The sequence below is a fragment of the Pleurodeles waltl genome, chromosome 5, assembly GCF_031143425.1.
Source record: "Pleurodeles waltl isolate 20211129_DDA chromosome 5, aPleWal1.hap1.20221129, whole genome shotgun sequence".
In the NCBI taxonomy this organism is placed as follows: Eukaryota; Metazoa; Chordata; class Amphibia; order Caudata; family Salamandridae; genus Pleurodeles; species Pleurodeles waltl.
This window is the reverse complement of record NC_090444.1, coordinates 1431330179-1431355663: the sequence shown is the minus strand read 5'-3', so window position 1 is coordinate 1431355663 and position 25485 is coordinate 1431330179. Positions and strand designations below refer to the sequence as shown.

General features: G+C 44.0%; 1 protein-coding gene across 1 annotated transcript in view; it reads left to right on the top strand.

The window, feature by feature from the left end:
- The first annotated feature begins 17347 nt into the window (after positions 1-17347).
- COL19A1 (collagen type XIX alpha 1 chain) overlaps positions 17348-25485 on the top strand; it is a 2318824-nt gene continuing 2310686 nt past the window's right edge. The window contains exon 1 of the mRNA XM_069235722.1: positions 17348-17445. The gene's annotated coding sequence lies outside the window, so the exon portion shown is untranslated. The remainder of the gene's footprint in view (positions 17446-25485) is intronic.

Here is a 25485-nt window from a genome sequence, read left to right as displayed (position 1 = left end):
AGTAAGGTCAGATAAAGGAGTTCTAAAAATCTACTTTGATTAAGGCACAGAGGAGTGGAATATTAGAAGAACAAATGAAACAAGACAAAGAGGAACTGTTTTGTTAATAGATTAGCAAAACAAAGTGACAAAATCATAAGTAGAATACAAAGAAATTGGAGTATCGTTAAATCTGATCCAGAAACACAGAGCTTGTACCAAGAAATATAAACTTTCAAACAATCCAGAAACTGAAACATCAAAAAAGACCTCCTGAAAGCAGTCAATTATGCTAATAAAGACAGAAAGGGGGCAGGCATTGATAATAACATTTCCAAGTCTAATTTGCACACATTACAATATAATATAGTTCAGCGGTACATACACCCAGAGGAGAGAAGATCCCTTTAAAACAATTCACATGTGACACTATGAATTGTGAGTATCTCATAAAGTGTCCGTGAATTAAGGATTATGTATGACAAATCAGAAGGAAGGCAAAAATACGACTTGCTCATTATAAAACTGTAGCAAAGTGGATTCCGCCCACTTAGTCCTCCTGGATTTTTTGCTTTTGGACTATATGATTTTGGACTTTTACTGAGTTAGTCTCACCAACTAAGACTCATGCACGGTAAATTCTGTGCAAATGAATGGGGAGTGCTAAACACCAGGGTCTTTCTTTTCATGTAAGGTCTCTGCTGTGCAGTTTGGGTAGGAGGCTCTGGGTCGATTACACACAAACATATGAGCACACACATTTGCACAGGTGTGTGAGCTGAGTGTGTGGGACTACCATGTAGCTCAGCCCAGTATCAGCACACATGTAGCCTGTTGCAGAACTTTTTGCGTTGCTCCATCTCCCCCATGCCCATCTCAGTTGTGAGACTGGTGCACTCTGCTCTAAGCTTGTCATAGATGGGACCCTTCAGAGAATGGAACAGACCTGGTTTAGGCCTTAGAAACATAGGTGAGTATTCATAGAGTAGTTCTGTGGTGTGTATTGAAAGGGCTGTATGCCCACTTTATTATACCATGGGGGAAATCTGCACCACCACAGTTTTTCCATACCTAGGCCAAGAGACACTGGACATGTATCAATTTTAGGGTTAACATGTACACCAAGTGCTGATCCACTGTCACTTTTGTGATAACTGTACTCCTTATGGCACATTGAGAATTGTCATATTTCCCTGGCTCAGCCATAATCAAATTCCTCACCTGTGTTCCCCCCCACTGGGTCAAATTGATTACTCTGCTGGACAGGAGGAAGATCAAAGGCCTCACCACACAAAAAAGCCATTACTAGTGCTTGGCCAAGTTCTTGGAAAAGGAAGGAGTGAGGAAAAAATCTGCAAGTGCTAATTAACTCTTCAGTCTCCACCTGGGCAAGCCCAAATCCACAGAAATAAGAGAAGAAGGCCAGACCTCTGGAACCAAACACAGGAGGGTTTCTCCTTTGACATTGTAGTGTGAACTGCGTCATTTGAGGGCAGAGCTGATTCTCCCATGGAAAGCGTTTCCAAAGACCACTTGAAGATGTCATGTTGAAATGTCCCAGAATGTTGTGTAGGAGGGTTGGGGCAGGGATGGAATGATGCTGTGGCATCCTAGGATTGGCCAGGGGCAGCTGGTTTCTAAAACATTCTACCCTTACTTTAGGAAACCCTGCACACAGGAAAGATACTTAAGAAGACACTGAACCTGTGGCTTCAATTCCTAAATAATGCCCAGCATAAAGAAATAAAATTGTTGAACCACTGCAAGGACAGACTTTGGAACTCTTTAACTCCAACTGGCACCCTGGACTAGGATGGGTCTCTGAGGGGTCAGTGATGCTGGTTCCCTTATGTCCCCTGAGGAACAGTTGGGGGAGTGGACCTGCTGGAGGATTGTTCTCCTGGAACATCTGTGAGTTGACCCTGGACCCAACCAACATATGGGTGCCCTTCAAGTAGCTAGGAGGCTGTGGTTTCTGGGGAATGTGGCGGGAAAGGTGTTCATCTTAATGGCTGCTGTGGAGGGGCTATGGAAGCTGCCCACCAAGTACAGAGCTTCAGGTGCCTAGGCAGAGGACATGTCTAGAAAAGGAGCAGCAAAACTAGGCTCCCCAGTGAAATGCCAATTTAGAGGCCAGTCTGCCTGAAAAAAAATGCTTCTGATTTCCGGAACTGATCCACAGTACAAAGTGAGACCAAAAGTCAGCAAATTAGCATTACGGGGCATGTGAAACTGGTCTCAGCAGCTTGGTCTCCAGGGGGACCAGGCTGGTAAATAAGTGCATAGTATTCCACTGTTGTTTCCAAAACTTTCCTTTTGGAGGGCCAAGCCCCCAGAGTCAAAGTATCTTCATCACTTTCATTTTGATTGGGAGGGGTGTGCATGGGACCTCCAGCATGAGCAGTCCTATCTCTCTGTGTACCCATCCTCCAGGGTCCAATACAAAACTGCTGGCCTGGGGGACACATTCTCCCCAGGACAGAAAGAAAGAGGGCTGCAGAGTCTGTGGGGTGCTCCAGTTGCTCCCCTGTCAATTTCAGGGATGAGGCTGGCACATCTTCCTCCAGTCCTGCCACCTGTGGTTAGCACATGCAAGAGCACAGAAGGAGCTGGCTTTTTTGCAAGGCAGAAGAATGGTGCTGGAGCAAAGGAAGCTTGTACGGCAGCATTGTAGTGGGCTCCACATCACATTCTGCCACAACCCAAGGCGGTTTTTTAAAAGAGACAAAAACGCTATTAAAGCATTCTTGCCTGTGGTGATGGAGCACCCATTGCAAGGGCCCTTAAAGCTTCATACCTGGCTTTTGTGATGGCCCAGATGGGACAGGGGCTCCACCAAGATTTTCAGTTGAAGTCTTGGGGGAGGAGGGGTGCCAGAAGTGCACCAGATTCCCCAGACATTGTACCAAGTCTCATCCTAAGTTTCCTAGGATCTCATAGGCATGCCACTGAGAGACTTTGCATTTGTTAAGCTCATCTGGAGCCTGTGCTTTTGCACATGGACTCCACAGTGTGGGGGCCTCTATTGGCTAGTCCTAAAGCTGCAGTAGTGGCATATTGGAAGTAGAAATAAGACTCAGGGAGACATGTTATTCAGTACAATGCTTTATTGACTGTGCTGATGATTGACAATGCAAGTTTTACATTATAGTGGATAGTTTTGAGTGTGGAGATGATCCCCATTGATTTCATTAGTGCTGCAGTGGTAGATTGTGTAATATGTCTTCTGTTTTTACTAATGTGGTGGCACTCTAACAAAACCGGTACCACTGCCACATTGATACTGACACCCCCTTTTATTGTCATATTGAATCTAAAATAACAAGAGGATGGTGACTGAATGTTTAGGAATTGTGGGGGTGTAAAATGTTTTGGAGGTGTTAACAAAGGTATTTCCATCTACTGAACTGCATATATTTGTAATTAATGTGTAGTGTGTAATAGTGTCTGTGTAATAAACGTATTTTTCCTTTTCATATGAAAAAGCTTTGACTGGACGATGATTTATTGTGTGTTATTTCTTGTGTACTAACAAGTTAGAGTACTATCTCACACCACCTCCCCTAATAATACCTTCAACTGCTCTACTTTGCTAGACTGCAAGAGTGAAGTGCTACAATGAGTACTGTGTTCCCAGTAAAGAGGCTGTTATGGCATTATTGCTCATGAAGGATTCACATCCTTCATAAATAATAACTCACTTTTTGACATAATAAAAGTAACATGAGAAAGTCACAAAAGATTGGGTAAGATGAGGGCACCAGTGGCAGTGCAGTGAAACATCAAGGGTATAGTCTTAATATAATCAGATTTCAAATTTTAGAAAAAAATCTACAAAATGGATGGGGACATGTAGAAAATTCCAACACAAAGGGAATTTTCGGGATCAATAGACTTAATGCACTACAGCCAACAGGACTCATTCATAAAGTTGAGCTTAAATGTTTCATTTGAACATATTCATAGATATATGTTACTAATATCATTAAAAGATTGTATAAGGAGTTAATACAAAGTTTGGTTAAATATGATGTCAGGGGCCATATTTATACTCCGTTTGCGCCGAAATTGCGTCGTTTTTTTTGACGCAATTTCGACGCAAAACTAACGCCAACTAACGCCATATTTATACTATGGCGTTAGAGGCGAATAGCGCCAAAGTTCCCGGAATGTGCGTCATTTTTTAGCGTGAACCCCTTCCTTGCGTTAATGATATGCAAGGGAGGCGTTCCCGTCTAAAAAATGACTCCCAGGCCTTTACGTGGTATTTATACTCCCGGGCAAAAGAGACGCCCGGGAGTTGGCGTGGCTAAAAACGGCGCATTTGCGCCGCTTTTTAACGCCTGGGTCAGGCATGGCGTTAAGGGACAAGTGGGCTCAAAATGAGCCCAGAGTGCCCTCCCCTGCCCCCAGGGACCCCCCCTGCCACCCTTGCCCACCCCAGGAGGACACCCAAGGCTGGAGGGACCCACCCCAGGGACATTCAGGTAAGTTCAGGTAAGTATTTTTTTTTTTTTTTTTAATAATATTTTGTGGCATAGGGGGGCCTGATTTGTGCCCCCCTACATGCCACTATGCCCAATGACCATGCCCAGGGGACAGAAGTCCCCTGGGCATGGCCATTGGGCAAGGGGGCATGACTCCTATCTTTACAATGATAGGAGTCATGTTGATGGGGGATGGGCGTCGTTAAAAAATGGCGCAAGTCGGGTTAAGACGATTTTTTCGACGTAACCTGACTTGCCCCATTTTAAGATGCCCATGCGCCATTTTCCCCCTACGCCGGCGCTGTCTGGTCTACGTGGTTTTTTCCCACGCAAACCAGGCAGCGCCGGTCTGATTGCGCCGTCTAACGCCATTCCATAAATACGGCGCCCGCATGGCGCTTCAGAATGGCGTTAGACGGCGCAAAACTTTTTGACGCTAAACTGCGTTAGCGCAGTTTAGCGTCAAAAAGTATAAATATGGGCCCAGATTAACAGTCAATGAAGGTAATAAATGTTAGCGATGGAAGGGTGAGAAAGTTTACGACATTGATTAATCTAAAAGATTTTCCCATTAATTTCCGAGTATGTGTATTAAAATCTGCGATTTTCTTAATCTGACAAAGGGCATGATTTAGATGTTCGGGGTAACGGTCCCACCGTCAACTTTATGACTCGGAACCTGCCCGCTGCTGACAGGGTCCGCCCACCTTTTTTAGACCGCATTTGAACTGTCATCTCAGTCAAGAAACCTCAACCGCGTCAGTGGCGGGAAAGGGAAAATGGAATACTGGTGGGACTGCAGCAGCCTTTCAGTCATGCAGATTTAGATCTGCCTTACTGCCAAGGATAAAATGGCAGACCAACCTCCACTTCTTACTTGGCGGATTGGAGGGGAAGGGGGTGAAATCTCCCCTTTTTCTACTTTCCCCCGTCTTCGACTGGACATCACTTTCCATTGCAGCTGCCAGAGACCAATGGAGAAAAAACGACCATCCTTGTTGACTGACTCCAAGGTGGGGACGCTACATTGCCAGTGTCCATTGAATGGGCACTACACAGAAGATGGGGACCACTCGAGACATATATATGTCACAGTAAATTTGACAAAAGTGTGACAGACAGGGATGGGGACACACTGGTATACAACACATATCACACACATACACAACTGTCATTAGGTGCCAGTATTTATTTGCAAATAAATACTGGCACCTCAATTACGGTACAGTCAAACCTGACAACTGTGTCTATGTGTGCACTTTGCCAGGGGACCTGTATCTGTCATTTTCTGCTGAGAGTTTTGTGTGTGAGTTAGTACGTGTATGTGTGTGTGCGATGTAATTGGCTGGTTGAGGTGGGGGAGTGGGTGTGTGTGAGTGTGCTTGTGTAGCCGAGTGTGCAGTTGTGTTGTTTGTTGTGGTTTTGTCATGTGGGTGCGGTGTCAATGGTGTGTGTATGATGTATATCAATGTGTGTTTTCAGCATGTACGGGTTGTGTTGTGTCAGAATGGCAATGGATATTTTTGTGCATGTATTGTGTTGTGTATTGTGGGGGTACACCTTTGGCTAAGGGACAACCATCTTTGTCAGATAAAGAGAGACTGCAGACGCTTGGAGAGAAATGGAGAAATAGAGAAAATGGAGAAAATCTTATGACATTTCACTTAAAGAAGATTATAGAATGGTTATTAGACGATTTCATGTGGGAATTAAAGTTGCACAAAGTGCTTATTATGCGGATAAAATAGAAAAAAGTTCTAACTCCCCTAAAGAAATGTTTCTTTTATTAAGAGAAATTACCACCCCCCATTCACAAACAGACGCTGTAGAAGCCTCTCATGAACACAGTAATGACCTAGGCCTATTCTTCCAGAACTAAATCTCAGGCATTTATTCGGTCTTCCTGACAGGCACCCATATTCCCCAAGATGTAGGTGATCAATGCGCTAATGGCCCAGTGAGGTTCGCACAGATTCCATCCCTCTCTCTGGAAACGGTCTCAACTCTGCTGAGTACCCTTAAATCGGGGTCTCCCTTGGATCCTGCACCCACATCAATTTAAGGACTAGGGTCATCAGCAATAGTCCCCGTTTTGACAGACTTGCTGAATGTGTCACTTTCAAGTAGCACTATCCCTCCTCAGGGGAAATACCGATTGTGAAGCCCCTGCTTAAGAAAGCCAACCTAGACCCATGCACATTTAACAACTGTCTCCTTGATGCCAGCCTTTGCTAAGATACTTGAAAAACATGTGAACACTCATCTTTCTTCCTTCCTGGAAAATAATAACATTTTCCATCCCTCTCAGATGGGCTTTAGACCCCTTCACAGCACGTAATCAGCTTTAATTGGAGTTACGGAGGAAGTCAGGAAGCGCCTCAATCAGGGACTGGTATCAGCAATTGTGCTTCTTGACCTCAGTGCTGCCTTCGATACTGTCGACCATAGCATTTTACTTCAGCAAATGAGGAAAAGCGGAGCCACTCGGAATGCTTTAAGTTGGTTTACCTCATTTTTTAGAAGCAAGATCATTCCAAGTACTCGATCGCTCTTTTTTTCTAGCTATTTCAAGAGCAGCTAGGGAGTCCCGCAGGGCTCCACTCTCAGCCCTACATTATTCAATATCTACATGTCACCACAGGCAAAAGTAGTGGAACCATACGGTCTTTCCCTAGTATCATACGCAGATGCCACCCAGCTGGTGATATCATTCTCCACCGACCAGAAATCAGTTGACTCATTACTCACTCCTTGTTTATGGGCAGTATCCAAATGGATGTCTGACTGTAAGCTCAAGCTGAACGAAGACAAGACAAAGGTCATGATCTTGGGCCACCATGCTAAACCAAATCTAATCTCCACAGCACCACATTCATTAGGAGATCTTCCTGTGCCCAAGGAACACATCAAGAGTCTTGGAGTGGGGCTTGATCCTTGGCTGACCATGGATCATCAGGCGAGGAAAATATCCTCAACCTGTTTGGGATATTCAGACTTCTCAGAAAGGTGTATAAAATACTCCTGCCTATCACTCTGAGACTTATCATACAGGCACTTATTATCTCGCATCTTGACTATGGAGCACCCTGTTTCTTGTTGCTCCACAATATGTCATAAATAAAATATAGGCGGTGCAGAATACAACTGCCCGCCTTCTCTTCAAAGTACCCAGGCATGAATCGGCCAAGTCAGCTCTCTCGACTTTGCATTGGCTCCCTTTAGAGTAATGGATAAAATTCAAAACATTATGCTACATTCACAGAGCTCTCCATGACAAAGAGATGTTGCTTTTGTGAGCTCTGGTCTCCTTCCATAAGCCTGTTAAACATCTTAGGTCATCTTCGGGGCCTTAGCTGTAATTCCCTCAAAAAAAGACCAATGGGGAGGAAGATCTTTATACTATCTTGGCGCCAAATTGTGGAATTCCCTACCGTTAGTCCTAGGACATACTAGCTACGAACTTTCCTATTCAGAGGCTACTAAAAACATGGTTATTCTAATCTCTGTCCCTAAAGCAGTGTTTTTGAATATTTTTCCCTAGCGCTGGGAGGCCTCCGGGTAGCCATATGCTTTATAAATTTTCATAACATAACAGAGTGTGTGTGTCACTTACCTCTCTTCCATATCCCCTACCATTGCATGCCATCTCCAGCCATCAGCGAACTGATGCCATTCAAACTGTCAGTAGAACTGTAACATCTAAATACGGCGGGCAGAAGACCGTCACCGTGATGGTATTTTGTAGTCCCTGTCCGACACGGCTTGGCGATGGGACCACCAATATATAAATCAGGCCCAAAGTCTCTATACCTCGTATTACATAAGCATTGGCAAATCCTATAGGGATGGCTTGTTTTGGGCGTACATGTTCTTTGAAATTATAGTTATATGTTGTTGTTTGATATGGTTTGTTGCCACACATACTGGTGCCCATACACACACACATGCACAGACTTATAGACACACATGCAGTCAGAAAGCAAACATACAGACTTTAGCTGAAGTCCAGAACAAGTCCACGGTTTTAATCTGGACAATTGAACAATCAAGGCCTGTTCTATGGCTGCTAGAAATTGTGGGTGCAAGTTTTTTAATTCCTTTCGCCTTTGGGTCATTTCTAGGGTCATGTCTGAGAAGATACGGAAGGCAAACTTATTCTGTGAATTGAATGACTTCTCCTTAATTGCTCATGCAAGGATCATTTCTGTGATTCTATAATCTGAGAAATTCACCAGTATGGTCCTGGGGTATTTGGCTTGACTGGATGCCTAGGCTGGAACTCTGGGGGCATGTATAAGTTAAATTATGCACATATTTGGGTATTAATTAAGATTTTAATAGTCCTTTGATGAACAAGACACAACCCATCTTATCTTTCAACTGCTCTGGAATTCATATTATGCGCAAATTGGAACATCTTGAATGGTTCTGCATCTGCTCTCGAATTTTTCTTTGAGCCATTAAAGCTCATTCTCCACATTCTCATTAAATTCAGCAAATGAGTGTATCTTCGCCTCACACTCAGACACCTGTTGCTCCACTTTGTCAATTCTAGAGTACAGATGCTCCAACTTTGTACACAAATCATCCAGACATATTTTATTTTAGCAGCCATTTCTTTCTGAGTAGACTTGATTGTTTTGAACTCTCTCAGCACTTCTTTAAGCATGCTCTGTAAATCACCTCAGACATCCACAGCCAGGGACGGTACATTTCAACTAACCTTTCTGCTCAAGTGAGCCAGGTTCTGCTGCTCTTACTGGGCCACAGATGTTGACACTTCATGGGCGCTAATCACCATGCAATCTCTGTGGTCAACTTATTGCCAATCTTGGTACTTTACTTCTGTCTGTTACATCTTACTTTTGCTCTGTTTTTTGCCCCAGATTTGACAGCCTGAAACAATGGATAGACATTGCTTGTTCTACTGCACCCATCCAAAATGTTTGGAAGGATACTCATCTCCCTGATGTTATTTAGGGGTCTCCCCTATTGTAGCAGTTTCCTATGAGGCTCCCTCAGGAGCTGGCTCTATTTGCTCTGCCTGTCCCTGTGAATACACCAGTACTTCCAGGCACAGCTATGCAGGTCCCATCACTTAAAGGAATTTATACCATTTGGGCATCTTTTAGGATTATTCAGAACCAACTTAAATGAGGGTGTTGGTCTGCCAGGGTCTGCTGAGCTGTTCTCTGCACTCTTAGCCGAGGCCATTATGGAGCTAGAAGTGACATCCACTATTTCCAGTGAGACCTTTTGCATGCTTACAGATTCCCTACTGGTCCTCCTACACTCCACATTGCAACCCCTCTTAAGCACACCTACGTAGCATGTGTCAACTCTACTGTCTTGTCTTCAAATCTCAAGAGTGGATCAATGCTTGAGGTAGCCTTTCTTCGAGCAGCTCTGAGTATGTTCTTTTATATCCCAGACTGTTAGAATTTGGGGTTTTGGTTGGCAGAGATACCACCCTGTCAAAGCACAGTCCTAGTAAGGTTAAGTCCAATACACACTCAAAGTGAACCTGTGCTCACCTCTGTTAGCTTGGCACAGAGTAGTCAGGCTTAACTGTATGTGTATGTGAAGTGTAAAGTATGTGTGCTTAACGCTTCAAACAGTAACCCAGTGAAAACACCAAAAAATACTCTGCACCAGGTTAGACAAATATATATTTTTATGTGCAGAACAAGACCAAAACAACAAAAATCCAATAATTAGAAGTCAAGATATGAGTTTTTAAAGAATAAATGAGCAAGTAGCTCTTAGAAGCAATAAGCGCCTTTTTGGATATCTGTACGCGCTAGACTGGGACAAATTCAGGAGTTCAGGTCACCCATTATGAAGTGTAGACTCGCTACAGGACCCACACAGGGCCCGCTGAGCAACAGTACCTTAATCCTTGTTGCAGCACAAGATGTGTCAATGATCTCCATGCAGTTGGAGAGCTGCGCCGGATTTCTCTGAGCAACTGCTGTGATGTGTCAGTTCCGAGTGCGATGCGCCAGTTCCGAGTTCGGTGGTTCGTAATGAGATGCACTGGGTTGATCCGCGTTGGAGGGGCGATGCGTCGACCTTCTCCATGCAGTGATGGCAATGTGTTGGTTCTAAAGCAGTGGTTCTGGAGCCAATGCAGTAGGTTCCAAGGGCGCTGTGCCGGTCCAACCCCTGCAGCAGCAGTGATGCATAGATCCTGATCTTGGAGCAGGTGATGCATCAATTCTGATTGGCACAACAGCATTGATGCGCACATTCTGGCTGATGTAGCACTTTATTCTCTTTCAAGGGCCCTGGACTGGATTGGCACCACTTGGCAGAGCATGTCTTGCAGCAAGCAAAGTCCAGGTGCTGCTTGTAGATGGGTGGGAAGTCTTTGATGTCTCTTAGACTTCAGAACAGTAGGCAAGCCAGCAAGCCAGTGGAGTCACTTTGGATCTGGGATGTAGAGATGCAGGTCCCGTCCTTCTCACTCCTAAGCAAAAGGGCAGCAGGCAGCCGGTCAGCTCAGCAAAGCAGGAGTCCAGAAGAGTAGCAGCACGGCAGATTTGCAGTCCTTGTAGCAGCACAGCAGTCCTTCTTCCTGGCAGAGTATCCACAGGTCCAGAAGTCCACTGATTTGGTGTTGTTGGCGGTCCAGTACTTATACTCAATATTCAAAGTTGTGCCTTTGAAATGTGGGACTCACTACCGGGGGGGAGGGGTGTGCAACTCTTTGGGTGTGGCAGGGCACTGCCTTTTCAGATGTGTCGATGTGTCAGTCTCTCTCACTCATCCTGCCCAAGATGGCCCTTCAGTGTGCTGACGGCTTATCAGTCCCACCTAAGCTCCCTTTGTGTGTGACTGTCTAGAGGGAACGCACAAGCCCAGCTGTCACCCCACCCTAGACATGTATTTGAGACAGGCAGTAGGCACCAAATGGCTAAAGTAAGAGAATGCCAACTTTCTTAAAGTGGCCTTTTCTGGACTGCAATTTGAAATATGATTTTGCAATAAGTTGGGATTTCAAATTGTGAGTTCAGAGACACCAAACTTGACAAACTTATCTCTTCCAGATTGGGAAATACACTTATAATATAATTAGGTAATCCCAATGTTATCCTATGGGTGAGATAGGCCTGGGGCAGTGAAAAAACGACTTTGGGATGTGTTCACTACCAGGCCATGTAAAACATAAAAGTACATGTCATGCCTTTTACATACCTTGCACCCTGCCCTGTGAGTCACATAAGGCCTAACTTAGGGCTGACTGGTATGTATAAAAAGGGAAGTTTGAACCCTGACAAGAGGTTTATCTTGCCAGGTCGAAATGGCAGTGCAAAACTGCACAGACAGGTTCTGCAATGACAGACCTGGGATATGGTTAAGGGGCTACTCAAGTGGGTGGCACAATCAGTGCTGCAGTCTCACTGGTAGCATTTAATTTACAGGCCAGGGCACAAGTAGTGCACTTTACTCAGGAGTTGTAAGTAAATTAAATATGTCAATTGGTGTTAAGCCAATGTTATAATGATTTAGGGGAGAGAGCACAAGCACTTTAGCACTAGTTAGCAGTGGTAAAGTGCACAGAATCTTAAAACCAGCAAAAACGAAGCCAGAAAATGGAGGGAGGGAGGTGAAAAGTTGGGTAGAAAACAACCCTAAGGCTATCAGGTCTAACACAGACTATCAGGTGTGCATTGAAGAGGTGAAAGCATTTTGAGGAAAGGGAACAGTTGGGAGGGAGACCTGAAAGAAAAATCAGGCTCATTAATACCTATCCCACTCACTCTCGTTCTCCCCACTAAATGTCTTTATTCTCCTCTTAATCACCTTTTGAAACGCTCCTAGGTTGAGCTTGCGTCAGGTTGAGAACATAATGAGTAAATTCTGAATACAGGAACAACAATAGCAAAAGGTTACTCCTCATCTATTATAGTCATGACATGGAGCTATCTTCCACATCTATAAAACAATAATCTTTATTCGTTTTTTTCTTGAACCACATAGAATAACAATGTTAAACAGTAAAAAACATAAGATAAAATAAGAAAGAAGTTAAATGTCCATGTGGGGTGGTCTGAGTCCACATGCATTTAATTGAATATTGGTGAAATAGATATTAGTACAACGTGTATCAAAAATGGAATGTGACAAAACACAAAAACACATATAGCTTAATATCAGGCATAGTTATGACGATTGTATATTTGGATTAAATCATAGAGATCGATACAAATCTCTAAATATACATAGACTTCCCATGAAATACACATTTAAAGCCTTACAAAAAATATGTAAAACAAAATGAAAAGTACTGTAGGATAAAGAGATGGCATTTATAATAAGATTAAATAGTGCAGAATGCATTAACCTTGAGTGCAGGACAAATCTGCATTTCCATCTTTCATGACCCTCCAGCCGCCCTCCCCAACACCCGTACTCCTCCTGTGACAAAATATACATGTATATGAGGGCCAGTGGTAAAAGAGGGAAATGTGATAAGAGGGGCTCCTTGGTCTTCCTTGCCAAATTGACTGATTAATGAAGTCTGCTGTATGTAGTGTATCTCTACAAAACAGATATTTCTTATATAATATGCCTTTAAAGTGCTAAACACAGCTGTGATTATGAATGGATATATATCTGAACATTATCTCTGTGTATTCAATGATCTGTGCTGTGATTCGATATGAAACTGATACGTCTTGGAAACTAAACATGCAAAAATAAGTACCTCAATGGTACAAGTGGATTAGTATTTCTCTCTGTTCGTATTTCTCTCTCTAATTACCTCAAGCTCTGTCACTACCCACTCTCTTGTGGCAGGTGAGTTACAGTACCCACGTGAAGTCTGTAGAGCTGCAAAAAACACTACTGTTAACATCCTGCTGTTCCCTAATTCTAACAATTGTATGTGCTTTCTAAAAGTCTAATACCTTGTACGTGTCAATCAGATACACGCATCAAATTAATTAATCCTTCCTGTTTGTTCACAGGTAAACTCAGTAGAATATACAACCACATTCTTAACAGTTCAGATAAATGTTCAAGAGAACAATTCAAAGTTTGTTTTCATTAACAACATGACTTTCAGTACAGATCTATGTAAATGAATTGTAGCTCAATGCTAGCATGTCGCTGCACAAGACATCCTCCAAGTGCACACACCCTCTGTTATAGAGCCTGACATACTGTGATAACCGCCAACTTTTTCTTCAATTAAGTATCCTAGAGTGAGCAAATATGAAAAAATGTCTCCTCTTGTATGAGCCACCTTGAACAGAGGTTCAGGCATTTTTGGTTTTCTTTAAGTGACATTTTGCTTTTCGCCCTGTAGTTTAGACAAGACCAAGCTCAAGTGATGTCTTACTGGATTTTCTTTCGTTTGGTCTCTTTTGGTAGCCAATTCTGATGCTTGCTTGCAGACTTATGATCTTCCAACTAGCTTTTTAAAAGATGATTGAGCACCTGATTTGAATTACTGGGTAGAGGAATATTATGTGACATTCAACAGGGTAAAATACATATTTTGATGTATGTGACTTATTTCCGTCATTTGGCTACAGAAATTTCCTGGGCTAAGATAACAGGTAACTATTTGTTGGCAGGTTTTGAGAGAGGTAATCAGGCATTAGTTAATTTGCTCAGAATGTCCTCCTTTTAAACTTATTGACTTGGTGCTGTCAATTAAACATTGATTGTAACAGTGATGAAAGGAAAGATAGACGTTTCGAGAGTCATTTTAATTTCTTTAAGACTTCTTCATCTGGTTGTTCAGTGGTCGCAGTGGACCTTGCAAGTGGAGCTTGTAGAAGTTAGAGCTATAAGCGGTGCTTTGAAGGAAGGTGAAAAGAAGCACCAGCTGTGTCTTTATTGCGCTGGTTATGGACACATGATGCAAGGCTGTGATAACCAGCCTTATAAGACAGGCATAATTCTGTCTTCTCCTGATAAAAAGTTAGGAGAATGGTGAATCCCCTATGTTGGTATATGCATGAAGAAATCTGATAGTCCTTCATTTCTATTGCTGGTTGTTATCAAGGCAGAAGAAGGAAATTGTCAAACTTCTGCTTTGTTGTATAGTGGTGCTTGTGATATGTTCATTGATCAGGAATGGTCGAAAAGGAATCATATTCCTAAAACAGACAAGAATGCTTCTAAACTAATTTAAACTGCTGAAAGTTCACTACTTATTTCTGAGCTTTTAAGGAAGACCGCTCTTCCACTTTAATGCTATTTTGGTGATCAGATTATCTTCTGACATTACTCCCTCTCCCAATTACTCCATAATATCTGGAATTCATTGGGTGAAGAGACAAAATCTGTATGTGAACTAGTCAACTTAAAGCATCTATTTATGTGGCGAAAGTCATGTTATTAAAGACACTAAATCTAACGTAATAGTGATTTATCTTCGGTACCACTGGGGTACCATCCTTTGTTGTTGGTTTTTGCTATGCACAATGATTGCACTTCCCCCTCATAGTGAATATGGCTTTGCTATATATATTGAACCGAACCTAGAAGTTTGCTCCTTTTGGCCAAATTTGCTCCTTGCCTCTAAAAGAGAAAGAAACACAAAAAGCTTTTGTTCCATCTTCATTGCCTACTGCAGCATCCTTCTTTTTGTACCTAATAAGAAGCAGAATATTGAAACTTGTGCTGATTATAGAGGCCTGAATCAGATCACATTCAAGGACATATATACTTTGCCTATTGCAAAGGATACATAGGAGTTAGTTTATGGAATGCAAGTCTTTACTAGACATTCACTCGCCCTTTCCTACAGGGGACATTACCTACCTGCCACAAGAGCCAGTGGACATACCATGAATTGATTATGGATCCACTTTATGACAGTTTATTAGATAAGTTATTGATTCATGCTTATTCCTTGAAAGTTTCATATGAATTGGGTGCTTGTCATTTCTAATAATTTCCATTTATCCTCTACAATTGAGATTTATAAGATTACCAATGACAATGAGGTGTTTACCCTTTGTGGCTTTTTCCTCCTATTTGGGACCCTCTTAAGGAGACTTGTAACCCCTTTCACATATACTAACTATCCTATTTAGCAAGGCACTGTAGCCTGCAGGAAAAGTTACCCTTTCTTTAGGCAATCTAGAAGGGGGCTCAACAGACCATTTAAGTGTCCAGTCCTTGTCATCAATGCTTGAAAATGGTGATCCACAGCTCTTCTCTTTTTGTTCATCACATAACCTTTCACAGAAGCTAAAGTTGTATTTAGGACAGACCTACCAAGGGGGGTCACAATGCACAGCACACTGTCACCATGCACTAGCGAGGAGATACCTAAATAGTGTATGATGTGTGATACCTTATTGATAATATGTTTCCTCGTGCCTAAACTGGCCACCTCCAGTAGTCTCAGATGTCACCTGCCCTTCACTAGTTCACAACAGAATCTGTGCAAGGTTGTTCTGTACTGGCAACTGAAGGGTATCCTGTCCATTCCCTGTGGCACACTAGAGGTGTATTACTCTACAGAATGTGCCCTCTTTGCTTCTTCAGTGCCTGATTGGACACCTGATCTTCCAGTAATGGTGGGCCTTTTAGCGATCTCCAGGCTTGTTAGCTACCGTTTCCAAGGGGAAGTCTCTGCTCCCTCCAAAATCTTACAACTTCATTTGCACATCTACTTATTGCACTGGCCATTCATGGGTGTACTATGCATGCCATGGTGGACAGGTGAAAGCAGTGTTTTCTTAAGGATTTCGGGGGCTTGGGGCAAAACAATGTTTTGGGGCCCCTGTTTGGGGCACTTTGAATGTAATTACACCTTTTTTGCTGATTCAAGCCCCATGATGGCAAACAAAATTTGATCATACCTGAAAGGTTGGAATAGAGAAATAGATAAGGTGAAATAAAGAAAAAGTTTTCTTTCTCAGGATAACATTGGAAGGTGGGGGCCCCGGGCAATTGCCCACTTTGCCTATGGCTTACAACGTCTCTACATCAAGGCAAGTAGTGGTAACTCACGCGCTTTTTTCAGCCAGCATAGGTGAAGCTCATTTACTCCTACGGTTTCGCAGTGTGCCCAAATACTGCACACATCAACCGTCTGAATTCTACTGAAACATGTCGAGAAACATGCGCAAACTCACTTACAATCTGATGTGTGTGTTTTCAGTGTCTCTCTAGCAAGCTTATCTGTGCAAGGTCCAGCTGGCCCATACTAGCACTAGAAATACAACAATGCTATGGCCTGAAAGGTGCATAACCTTTCTAAACCAGAGAAATCGCTATCATTAAAATTGACAGCAGGTAAGGTGGCTCATGTTACGTTGTATGGAAATCGTATGCCCGAGATGTGGCTATAGTGCATGCAGTATACCAGACGTCTTTCTTTTCTTTTTTTTAAAGAAATGAAGAGACAGCCCTTTTCTTGCATGCGTGGTCATATGACTTCGTAATCAATCAGAATTCTAACCCTCATGCAGAAACGTATTCAATTTGTATCTTTCACCCTGCCCGCCGCAGTCCGCTGTCTTTCCTTTGCTGGGTTAGCTGAATGAATACTGTAAAAAAAACACAGGCCTGGGGCTGGAAAAATTGCATTTCCACATTCGAGCGTTTTTTTAAGTGACGGCGGGGTCGGTCCTTTTCGACATTTTTTCTCTCTTTCAAAGAAGTGCAACGGAGGTAGTCCAGCACTTCAGAAGTACCGTACAGCATTAAGAGCGGTGCCAGGTGTCCCCAGCGCCGCGAGGCCAGTGCGAACACTGCTAGTGCTGCAGGCAGAGTCTGTATGCCGGCTGAAGCCGTGCGCTGCCTGTCTCGTCTCGCAGTGTGCTTCCTCCTCTGAGTGGGAGGACCCCTGACTGGGTGCGTGTGTCAGAGGGAGTGAGACTAATAAGGACAGCGCGACCTCCCCCTTTGCACTCCCTGAGAGATTCACTCCAAGAACTTCCCAGCAATGCAGGGACTTGCAAGCCTTCATGGTTAAGCGTGCGGGGGATTTAATCGTCACACTCTACAGGTAAGAGCTCCCCATGCGCCCCCAGAGCCGGTGTTAATGACTTTTCAGGAGAGACGTGTTTGTCTCTCTCTAATCCACCTCTCCTTCAGTGTGCTATGTGTATGCGCTCTGCCTCACCTCGCTGTATGCCACTTCATGTCTCGTCTCCAGTTCATAGGCATGCACCAAAGTTTTCATGTCGATTGCATTTTTAGGAGACATTGTCCACATTACTTGTGGAAGCCAAGCTGGGAATAAGCAGCCTGCTAGGGGATTTCTGCTGTGTGGCTTAGACTTCTCGGTTTGTCACAGTTGTTCGGTGTGATGGCTGCTTGCGGTGCAGTCATTTCGTGGGTTAATGAGATTTGGGGGAACTGGGCTCATGCAGTTAGTGCGACAGGCGGGTTGTGTGTTTGTGCAGTGGAGTGACTGCGGTTCTGCACAGACTGAGTGCGGGTGGCTCTAACCGGCTAGTGTTCCGGTACGTTTTTGCTGGGGTCGGTGCACTAGTTTCTGTTAAGTTCTGCGAAGCAGTAGCAGGGATCCTTATTGTCAGTAGTGTCTGGAAAGGAGGCAGCGGGGTATGTTTGGAATCATAGCTGATAAGAGCTGCATCGTAAACACTCTATGCCCCGAGCCTAAGCAAAGGAACTGCGCCCTCCGGGGGCAGCGGGACCTTGAAGCTCACAACCGTCTCTGTGCGCTCCGTGATCATAGACGGGACACCCCTTACAAGAGCGGACAAGCGGTGCGAGGTTAGTCTCGGTCACTGAAGGCGCATTGACCACTCACGGGAGTTGCGTCACAAACTTCCCCAAGCGCTGGACATTTCGTTTGCTAGATCCTGCACCCCCTGCTGTTAACCCCCTTCCCTGCGCCCTAAGGAAACACGTCCCCTGTCTCCTCGTGGGCCCAGACGTCTCCCTGCGGTGAGTGTTCTTGCTGTCTCCGGTGCGGAAGTGCCCATGTGCACCCCCGGCTCGGGTTGCTGTTGCTCTGCAGGTGTTCCTTACGATTCCCCTCCACCCCCCGCCTATTTTCCGCAGACGCTGCCCTCTCCTTCTCCAATGGTACATATTCTCCGAGTGAGTCCGAGTGACACATTTCCGAGATGTTTGCGACCCCGTCGGTCCCAGCAGCAGCATCTGCCAGGGCTTCACGTGCCTCCGGGCCCAGCTATTGATGGTGTCCGGTTCAGAGGGGCGGGTGCAGGGCCGCAGATCACCGCGCAGTGTCAGAACCACTTTGTGGGTCGATGTGGGGTAACTTGAGAAAGAGAGAGGCATGCCATGTGCAAAGAGGCGGGTGTCGAGGTAGGGCAAATGTCAAGTCTCTGGGGCGGCGATCACCAGAGAGGTCGGTCAGGGACATGTTCTCAGAATGGAAGTGCCTATGACTATGGGCAGATAAGTGACAGAACCAGCACTTACACAGCAGTAAGCAACAAAGTGGAAGTAACAGTTGAAGCTGGGGATGCATCGGGATTCCAAAACATAAGGGGGTCAGGTGTTCACTGTAACTAATGGCTTTATACGGGCATGTTTAGAGCGCGTGCTGTCAGTAATGCACAATTCAGGGACACAACTAACACTTGTGTAGCAGGTGCAGCGGCACGGGTGTGTGTGGGGATGCATTTACAATCTAGATTGTGATATGGGGCCCATTTCAATGATTGCGTTGGGGCCCATAGTGCACTGGCTACGCCATTGTGACCATTTGCGATTAGCAATGTTTTAATTTTTTTACCACAGCAAGTCGGTGGCTCTCAGGAAGTTAATGTATCGGGGCTCAGTAAAGGCGAAGCTTTAATAGCGGAGCATCCTTGCTCCATCATTTTTTTAATATAGTTTAACTACTGTAGATAAGTAAACATAATAAAGTGGCTTTTCTAGGATGTGGCACGCTCTCATCCAACTGAAATGCCTCATTTAAAGCTAATAGTTGAGTTACAAATTGTCAACCTTAGACAGGGCACCCCGAGAACTGTTTATTTGGGCAGATGGTGTGTGTATCTGGCACAGTCGAATTAGACGTTAAGTGTAGTGCATCTACTTCGTGGTTTTCATGGTGTGAGATGCCCAGCACAGTGCGCCTACGCGCACAAGGCTGAAGTTTGGGCGCTGTGCTGCACGTGCTTCTGAGCTGTTTAGTCCCTCAGCTGAGAGCGCGGGAGGCACCCCTCGTGCGCCCCCATCGCCAGTGGGCGAGCCCGCGGGTTGTCACTTTCCTTCCCGCAATCTGCCCTCGTTGTTCCCTCTGCCGCCGGCTCCCGGTGGAGGGAGGAACCGCCGCGCGCCGCCTTTGACGGCACTTCTGGTGCTTTTGGTCCCCTGCAGGACGGTATGCAAGGACGCTATGACTAATGCTTCGGTCTAACTTTACTTTTCATTCATATTTAAATGGTATCTGATGCTCAGTGATGACTTTCAGGAGTGGCATTTCTCTTTTTCGTTTACGGCTCCAGGATAACTGCACACCGAACGCCCTTTCCATTTGGCGCTTTTCTTTACACGAATTTTCCAGGTGTTTTTTAAAAAAAAGCTGAGCATAACAGTATGTAGCCGCTGGGTCCTGTTTCATCTTCCTGCACTTTACTCACCCCCTAAAATCTGACGAAGACCAACAGCTGATGAATTGAAGTTACTCAAGGGTTTGAATTTACAAAGTCTGAATGAATCCGAGTAATTTTACCACAGGTTAATCTCTGCCTTTAAACACATTAATTACTACAACAAATAATTAGTTGCGCTCTTTAAGGTTCAAAATATGGTTTAGGCAAATCATGAAATATTTGTATCAGTTTCCCCCTCCTCCAGTCTTACTCACATTTGTTACTTCCTGAAAGGGTGCTACATCGCAAAACATGAAAAGTATGTAACATCCAATGTGTAAGGTTTCTTATAAACTCTGAATTCTAGAGAGAAACAGAAATGTGATATAACACAAGTGGCCACATTTGAATTATTCTGTCATCTTCCTGCTTAAACAAGCACACATACCGACTGTTTAGTCTCTCGCAAATACATTCATGTTTATTTATGAAGTCTGAATACATGTACAAAAGTAACCAACTCTCTGAGCTTCTATACTTTCAATTAAAAAGGGTGTACTTAATATAATGTTGCTAGTGTGTAGGAAGTACACTTTGTGTGGAGAGGCAAAAAATTGTAATATAATTGTCGCCCCTTACTTTACCTAATTTCTTAACTGAGTTCACATTTGATGAATACACATTGATCAGAACCTCCCTTTAAATCCCCAAATACAGGCAACCACAGCGACTTGTTTTGCTGTGCTGAAATCTTTAAACTTTAATAAAGACTCTAAAAATTTGACTAGCCCATGCACGGAAATCGATCATCCATGCTGTAGTGACGTCTAGATTAGATTAGCCAATTTGCTATACGTAGCAATCCCTGCCAGTCTAATAAATACATTACATATGCTTTACAATGCTGCTGCACGTTTGATTCTTGAATGCCCTAGGAGGCAGTCCATCCGCTCAGGATTGAAGCAACTTCATTGGCTGTCAGTCAATAAAACGACCAATTTCAAGGCCTTGCTGGTCACTTTTAGAGTAATCCACAAAAAGGGATATCTTTATTTTAGTAGCAGATTTTGTGAATATGTTACCACCAGAGCTCTTCGCTCTGTCAATCAGGGACGGATTTGCATTCACAAAGTCTGCAAAGCCAGAAGGGCTGTTCCTTCTGTTCTCTACTGGCAGCAGAACTGTGTAATGAGCTGCCATTACAAATGAGAGAGGTCAACTAGGAAGCCATATTCAACAAGCATTTACAATGCAATAGGTCTTGCATTTGTGTGAGTTAGAGATATTGGTTTTGAAAATGACATTGTCTTTTACGTATGTGTTTTAGTTTGGAGTGTAGTGGACGTATGCCACTTGCTTCAACAACCCTCCAGGCCTGTCGCCGCAGGAGCGAAGACACAAAAATGCCACCATCTTGGGAGTGTTTTCGCCTCATTCTTACAGACTAGCTGTGATACCCTAGAGATGCAACCCTTTCTAGTGTATTTACCTAAACTTTTATAGCACTGAACAAGCCACAAAGAGGCACCTTCATGGCATTTAACTAATTGAGTGAGGGGGGTCAAAAGAGTTAGGCGCAAAGAAAGGGGGCAGACATATATTTCTGTGTGTTAAACTTTTAAAGGAATTATTCCTCTACATTCGCAATACCAGCCTAACTTTTAAAAACATTGTATACAAAGAGAATACCAGAAGAGGCAGCTTAACTGCAAATTAATTCTAGCAATTTTGTTAAGAATGGCACCTGCTTTGCAGTGCTATGAAACGGCAGAACCTGTACTATCAAGCAGTATATAAAAAAAAAGAGTTATCCCCAGACTGCCCCAACACGCACCAGACAAAGAACCCTAGAAGAGAAGATGTGGTGTAAGGGCCAGAGCTGCCGACTTTGGAGCTGGGGAACACTATTCAAGTCTTGGCAAGTGCTCAACATCTTGTGATTCTGGGCAAGTTGCTTAATCTCCCCTTGGTACCAAACATGAATGTGTTCTTGTGTAATGTAACCGGTGCTCATGTAAAGCACTGTAATACCTTTGTATCGAGTTTGCGCTATATAAAACTGCAAAATAAATAACTAAATAAAGTGCTTCAATACCTTCGTGTCGAGTTCACGCTACATAAAACTGCAAAAAATAAATAAATAAAAAGACCCCACAGACATCGCAAAGAAAAAGCAAGATGCCCGAAACTAAGGAAGATGAAGGAAGAACATACTGCCATGAGCGAAGCAGTGAGGCAAAAGAAAACAAAGTGCGCTGAGAAAAAGCTGTCTCGCCAATCGTGCAATGATCCTTGTAAGAGGGTCAGTTTTCAAGGCGGAAACAAAACAGTACAAGGCAAGACAAACGTAAAGCGTTTACCAATGACATCAAGAGATTTTTGAAAGGCAGGCTTAGGAACAAATGAAAGTTATGGGTGTGAGATGGGCGTGGTGGTTAAAACTCTCAGAATGGATCACAACAGGTTGAAAGGCAGCGCTTGTGTGCTGCTATGCTCAACCTATGAAAGGGGCTGATGACCTCCCTTTTCAGAGAATTGTAGACCTAGGAAATGTTTCCTTTCCTTGCTAGCACCGGGACACTTCCTTTGGATAGCTGTACAAATGGCAGTTCATTCATTCATTCTTGTTTCACTATGACATGCACACTCTCAGTCATGCTCTTCAACAAAGCTTTTCCAAGGAAGCTGTCCACCTATATACCAGACAAAGAGAACAAGTAAGTTCAAATATTACTGGAAGTTGAGGGAGACATACCAGTGGAGAAAAAAGGCTTGGGAGGAAGAACCTTGTGATTTTGTATAAACATATGGATGTCACTGGATAGCCACCCACACAAAACGTAATTTATGCCATATACAGAATATCTAGCACATTCACACCGAAAAGCTCTCAATGTATATAGAACAACTATGCTCAATTTAGGTGCACTAAATAGTTACTTGTCAGTGTAAAATGGTACTTGCATCACATTTCCATATACAGAAATATCCTCCTGTTGGAAATTTCAAATAAATGCTAAGCATTGTACTAATGCGCATATTTCTCTGAATGCTCCTAGGCTTAATTTTTTAATCCAGAAAAGTCAGAAATTATCTCTAAACGTAGCAGTCTTATATTAACAAAGGTCTGGCCTTTGTACATTGTTATAGGCACATAAGGCCCAGGAAGTGGTGGAAGGTAAACATAGACCTCTTTGCCTTGTAACATCCCAAAGTGATTGACCACTGCATTTCTTAGAGTACGAAACGGCCCTGAACTTGGGTATCAACATTTTCATTTCAACCACACCTGCTATAGTGATTAAATGATTCCCCTCCTCGGTGGAGGTAAACAGGAGATAGTATAAATTAGTCGGCCCACATGACTTCCTTTACTTTCCCTGTCACACTCTAAAAACAGTTCATGAGATGGACTGTAGGACGTCGAGTCTGCAAATTGCTACTCCAAGGGTTAGAGACCACCCTGGTTCCGGTCCCTGCCTGTAAGAGGCAGCACGCCAGGCACGTCCTCCTCTGTTAATGGCAATGACATGCAGGCATCAAAAACAGGGCTTGGAGGACGCATTCTTTATTACAGCGTTGTCCTAGTCAGACAGCTACAACAACCACGGACAGAAAGTAATGACACACTACATTCTTGTCTGGTTAGTGGAAAAAAATGAAATATCATCGACAGTGGACCTATTTAGAGTCTCATAAAGAACCTTAAGCCTTCGCTTTGGCATGGAACCGTGCAATCGTACTACACGTCATGGTCTGTGACACCAGTGAACCCTGTTTACATTTGTATTGCACTCTCATCAGCTGAAGCTGTTTGAATCACTTTCTGCATATCACGGGTTGATTGAAACAAGAGAAGAAACTGCCTTGGGCCGTTTACAAAATTCTTCCTTATTTATGTACTGTCAACTCAAAGGTAAAGGCCCATATTTATACTTTTTGACGCTAAACTGCGCTAACGCAGTTTAGCGTCAAAAAGTTTTGCGCCGGCTAACGCCATTCTGAAGCGCCATGCGGGCGCCGTATTTATTGAATGGCGTTAGCCGGCGCAAGCAGACCGGCGCTGCCTTGTGTGCGCGAGAAAAACCACGTACACCAGGCAGCGCCGGCGTAGGGGGAAAATGGCGCATGGGTGTCTTAAAATGGGGCAAGTCAGGTTACGTCGAAAAAATCGTCGTAACCCGACTTGCGCCATTTATTTTCGACGCCCATCCCCCATCAACATGACTCCTATCATTGTAAAGATAGGAGTCATGCCCCCTTGCCCAATGGCCATGCCCAGGGGACTTCTGTCCCCTGGGCATGGTCATTGGGCATAGTGGCATGTAGGGGGGCACAAATCAGGCCCCCCTATGCCAAAAAAAATTATTAAAAAAAAAAAAAAAATACTTACCTGAACTTACCTGAATGTCCCTGGGGTGGGTCCCTCCAGCCTTGGGTGTCCTCCTGGGGTGGGCAAGGGTGGCAGGGGGGGTCCCTGGGGGCAGGGGAAGGCACTCTGGGCTCATTTTGAGCCCACTTGTCCCTTAACGCCATGCCTGACCCAGGCGTTAAAAAGCGGCGCAAATGCGCCGTTTTTAGCCACGCCCACTCCCGGGCGTCTCTTTTGCCCGGGAGTATAAATACCACGTAAAGGCCTGGGAGTCATTTTTTAGACGGGAACGCCTCCCTTGCATATCATTAACGCAAGGAAGGGGTTCACGCTAAAAAATGACGCACATTCCGGGAACTTTGGCGCTATTCGCCTCTAACGCCATAGTATAAATATGGCGTTAGTTGGCGTTAGTTTAGCGTCGAATTTGCGTCGAAAAAAACGACGCAAATTCGGCGCAAACGGAGTATAAATACGGCCCAAAGTACTTTTAAAATGTGCAAACATTCAGAAATGAAGTGAGTTTTAGCCTAAGTCAATCTAATCCAACAACACAACTTCTTAAGCCTTCACCGAGCTACGAATTGACCTTAATGAGCCCTTAACAACAGCCAGGAATCAACCTATTAATTTGTTTTAGGCGTGAGTGCAAAGCGCTCCCTCCCCTGCTGTAATTTCTCTTTGGGCTTCCAAACACACCCAGGTTCGTGGGCTAGCCTTTACTAGTGGAAGGCATGCATACGTCATGTCTTTTCTGGTGTTTAGCCCTCCTCGAGCGCACCAACCTACTACTAAAAACATACGAGGCTCAATGTTTTCCGTCTAATTTCTGGACTACTTTTTCTCTTTATTTCGCAGCGCAATCTCAGTGGGCAGCAGTCGAGCGCTTTGCATGATATCGATCCTGTTGCATAGGTAATTCCACTTTTGCCTTTTACATAGATAATTGCACTTTTGCCAGTTACATAGATAATTGAACTTTTGCCTATAGGTTTCACTGCGAGCAAACGTTTATTTCCCTTTGTGTGTTTGCTTATGGCAGCCGTCGGCTTGTTTTTGTGAAACTTTTACTTTTCAGATTATATAGCAAGAAAAGTCTGGTTAGTTATGTGAAACTGTTTTACTTTCCTTTTTCAAT